Source organism: Panthera uncia (assembly GCF_023721935.1).
Source record: "Panthera uncia isolate 11264 chromosome A1 unlocalized genomic scaffold, Puncia_PCG_1.0 HiC_scaffold_16, whole genome shotgun sequence".
In the NCBI taxonomy this organism is placed as follows: domain Eukaryota; kingdom Metazoa; phylum Chordata; class Mammalia; order Carnivora; family Felidae; genus Panthera; species Panthera uncia.
In genome coordinates, this window is record NW_026057576.1 from 20011329 (window position 1) to 20016261 (window position 4933).

General features: G+C 43.4%; 1 pseudogene; it reads left to right on the plus strand.

Moving 5' to 3' along the window:
• Nucleotides 1-2470: 2470 nt before the first annotated feature.
• LOC125934254 (uncharacterized) lies at nt 2471-2568 on the plus strand (annotated as a pseudogene).
• The last annotated feature ends 2365 nt before the right edge of the window (nt 2569-4933 follow it).

The window sequence follows — 4933 nt, forward strand, 5'->3', positions numbered from 1 at the left end:
CCCCAAGGCAAGGAACCCAGACTGGCCTAATTAACTGACTGGAAGCCAGAACCAAGTGACCCAAGAAAAAACTAAAGAAATCTTCAAGTTGAGACTTTAAAATATTGCCACACCACACTGCGTTGGGACCCTTTAGGCTCACAGAGCTTCGTTCTGGTCATAGACCTTGATTTCACTGGACATTTCCTCTAGCTGATGTTGGCCAAGCTGAAGTGGGGCAACTCTGATCTTCAGTTAGGCTAACGCGTCTATGATTCTGCCCTTTCAAATGTGATGGTGGTGGCAATGTGTGCTGAACCATTTATCTAGTTTTCCTTAAGATTCACCTTTAGAGCAAGTCTCACACTGAGAAATCTGGGAGCAAAGTAAGTTGTAAATAGAGATTTGTCCTTTTTCCTGGCTTCACCTTTTCTATGAAAGTTGTGATAAACATGAAGAGAACTTTTCCTTTACCTGTGAAAATAACTGTCACTCCACACCGAAAGGATCATAATTTATCATGCCTAATGTGCTTCCCCATCTTTGTGACTATATCAAATACTTTCCTTTATATATTTTATTATCTCATAAGACACATATTTCAAGGTGGACAAAATAATTTATTGGTGATTTACAGAAAACATGTCCACATGAAATACTACACTTTATAATTTTTTTAATGTTTATTCATTTTTGAACGACAGAGACAGACAGAGCATGAGTGGGGGAGGGGCAGAGTGAGAGGGAGACACAGAATCTGAAGCAGGCTCCAGGCTCTGAGATGTCAGCCCAGAGCCTGACACGGGGCTCCGAACTCACGGATGGTGAGAGCATGACCTGAGCCAAAGTCAGACGCTTAACCTACTAAGCTACCCAGGCACCTCGATACTTCATAATATTTTTTAAAAATTAGTCATACTGCTTATTAAAATTCTGTATCAAAAGTGAGAGCTGTATCTACATCTGATTCAGACATTCACTTTTTTTCTTTTCTAGCCCCCAAAGAATGCCCCTAAATGAGCCTCTAAGAGGCCCACATCTTCATTAGGATTTCTGAACCAAACAGCCATAGTAGGCTCATTCTTCCCTTGATTCATCCAACATGGATGTAATCACAAACTACTACGTGTTGGTCTTGGGATGCCCAGATGAGTGGAGGAAATGGAAGTTACAGCACCGAGTAAGTTCTGTAACAAAGAACTTGCCAGCATCAGGTTCAGTCTTCTGTGATGTTCTAGCGCCAGGCCCATCACCCTTCCTGCCTCCGCAGCTTCCCTTCCCCCAGTACATTCCAGACTAAATCCCCCTCCTACTTAAAAACTCAATGGCTCCCCTAGAGGCATTTCCCAATCTAGGTTAAGGAAGAGTAATTTCAGGAAATCTGAGCAGGTATTGCCTGGAAAGGAGGCCTACAGTAACAAGTTTGGGAAGCAACGAGTAAAACAAAGTTGGACTATTTGGTTGTGTTACGTTTTCAGGAATTCTCAGAGCTTTTACAATGTTGACGTGCATTAGGGCAGTGATACACTTATGCCAAGAGGAAGAATGCATCTTTACAGTATCTCCCCAGCTTATGGCTATAGAACCCTTTTCTTCCAGGGCATATTACTGGACTAGTCTTGAAAACGAAACAAAACAGAACACCTGAGAAACACTAGCCTAGAGAAAAAAGTTCAAATTTCTTAACAAGGTATTTAAGGCTGTTGCTGTCTGCCTCTAGTAGATTCTTACAACCCCACTTCTTATTCCTTCGTTCCCATACATCACGCACTACCCTTGTTAGGCTATTAGTTCCCTAAGGAGACGGCACACCTTCACATGCTTGAGGTGTTACTGATACGTTCCTCTGTTTACAATGCCTCTCACCATTCTCCTTTATCTCACTTCTCTCTTCTCCATCTGAACTCCTATCTGTACTGCAAAAACCACTCCATAGTAACTCATCTAACCAGTCTGTGAGTCACTGTTCTATAAGCACTTGTGCATCAGAGCACCAATCGCTATGTATCATATATTTCTCTGCTGCCTTCAATAGATTATGAGTTCCTGGGACTTCCTCTTTGTATCCCCAGCATCTAGTGCACTGTCGGCCACATAAATGATTATGAACACACTGAAAATTTCCTATCAATTTTTCAAACGTTTCACAAAATTCCCTTACTTCCTTTCAAACCAAAAAAATGCCGGTGTGAATTTGGTGTGCACCTTTTTCTTAAATGTAGGTCCCATGTTTGAAACAGGACTCGCACCAGTAGAGAAGCATCCACGATCACTAAAGAAGGGATTCTTAAGTCACTCGTTAAATCTTAGCTTTTTCTTTTGCCCAATTATAAAACCACAAGTCACAATCACTTTAAAAACTGTGTAAAAAATTGCACAGTATCTCCCTATAAACAAAAGGGGAGCGGGGATCTTACTTTATGCCTTCACGCTTTATGCTGTAGTGCCTGGCCCAAAAAAGACTCGTTGCAAACATTCAAAAAGTTATACTGTGCTGGCGTCAGCCGCACATATACTAAAATTGGAACAATACAGAGAAGATTAGCGTGGACCCTGCTCAAGGATGACACTCAAAAACTTATACTCTCTGGGAGTGAGGCTAAGCCCCTGCCACAGGTCAGTTCTTCCCCCCACCCCTCCCCATCATCCCAAGAGCTGGTCTGCATGATCCCTGCTCTTCCCTGGGCTCATCAGGATTTCCCCCTGGATCTTCTTTCTTTCATATTTTCCTCTGCCTCCTAGTGCCCAGGCATCTCCTGAAAATCAGAGAAACTGCCGGAATGGTGGTCTGCGTGCATGTCTTCCTTTACTTGCCCCACTGCCCCTCTGCCATTTCCCCCGCCCACCAAGAGGCAAAGGGAATTTGTTTATTTTGCCAAGAACTCTCAGACACTTTCAGTTCAGCAGAGAGGTTGACTTAACTCTATTCCCTGATGGGAAAAGAAACGTGACATTCTCCTCATGATTAAAGCACCACTTTTTCTTGCTACGAAGGGAAAATTCAACATCATACAGCCCCCAAATGTTGCAACTTTCAGTTCAACGGCACTTTTTCTCCACATTTTAAAACCTCTCTGACACACACATGGGGGCCGCAGGGAGGAGTTTCTCACAGGCTCTAAACACCTCCATTCTGCATCCAGGCCCCTGCCCTACACCTTCCCCTGCTTCCCACTGCTCCCCAGCCCTACAGTCCCGCCCCTGGCAATCAGGTTTCCTATCAATTCTAGAAGCTTATGCCCTCGATGCCCTCGTGCCTGTGATGTCTGCCCTCATCCTTCCAGGCCTCCAAACACTGCCCAGGTGCTCCTCCAGAAACCCTTCAGTGAGCACAGGGTACACAGAGATCCCTCTCTAATCCACGTGGTGTTTTAATGCTATAGTGCCTAAGTTTGCATTTATTCACATTTTTTCCAGCCTTGTGTTCATTGTTATGTCTTGCTCTCCAACCAGCCAGACAGTGAGCTGGAGAGAGGGTGTGGGCTCTGAAGTCAAGCAGCTGTTGGCTCTGGAGCCTAATTTCTGAGCTACGTGAGGCCCAGTTTCATTATTTGTAAAATGAAGAAGTAAACACCCACCCCTGCGAAGCTGAGTTGCCATGAGCACTAAATGAGGTCTAGCATGTGAAACTCCTGGCCTTCTTGCCCTCCATGAACTGTCTCACTGCTTTCCTGAGGGCAGGATCACATCGCTCACTGGTTCCCGGGTTCGTAGAACGCCGAGCACAGTAAAGCGGGACACGATCGGCAGCGACTGTTAAAAGTGCACGGAATTAACAAAGAGCTGGGAACATAATCTCGGTTGGCAAGGAAATGAGACAGACCTTTAACCACTCAAAACCAATGTGCCACTAGAATTGAAACGTGAAATGAGATAGCATAAAAAAGCAGACCGGTCACGACACACAGACCACTTCGATGCTTAGAAGGATATTTTACTGAACACCCATAGAAAAACAAATGTCCTGTTTCTAATACCTTTAGCAAAGTCTGCCTTGAATCTTGCGGGGGATATGCAATAAAAAGATGTCTCCTTCAGCTTTTTCAATTAAATGCATTCGGATACCATACCATATACTGGTATGAGCTCATACCATATATTAAATCACAAGTCAGGGACTTAAAATACCGCCATCAGATATGAAGCACATTTCTTTAGTTTCTATGTAAGCACAGAAGGGCTGCACAGTTAAGCAATGGTCATTTTCCAGCTGTCTCACTCTTAACTCTAGGAGTGGGACAAAACAGGCCCTTAGTTGGAGCCCTATCAGCTACACAATGCGTGTGAAGAGAGTGAATAGCTCCAATTTGCACAATTCTGATAATTTCCTATCACTCACTGGGGGGTGGGGGGGGTGGGGGGGAATGCCATCCGCTCACTTAAGAGGCTTCATTGAAAAGCAAAACACTCCTTTCTATTTACGTAAGCACCAGGCTAGAATACGAGGAAGCACAATGCATTCTAAACATGGTGCACATCTGGTCTAAAAACCACAATCAATTTATTGCCGCGTCTGAAACATTTTCAGCGACTGTCATATAATATATTATCACACATTTCTAACATGACATTTTCTTGGAACCAAAAGAGACAGGTAGATCTGTCCGTTCAATTTCTCACAAATGAAAGAGAAAATTGTTTGGCTCAGATGTCTGTACTGTCTTTGGAGTAGTGTAACTATCATATGAGAAGGGTATTATTCAAAGATGCCAGGAGCTCAGCAATTACTTCCAAAGAGTGAAATTACTGGCTACACAGAAAGAAAAAAAAAAAAAAAAGATGTATGCATGTATGTATGCATCTTCTCTTTTTTCCCATTCCAACAGAACCATTTATTGCATTTACTTGAAAGAGATGTACCACAGTCTTGTTAAGCCCATCTATCTCCCAGTGCTATAACCCTGGAACTCCCTATTAAATGGAATCTTTTGATCTCTGTGGCTCCTAAAGCAGA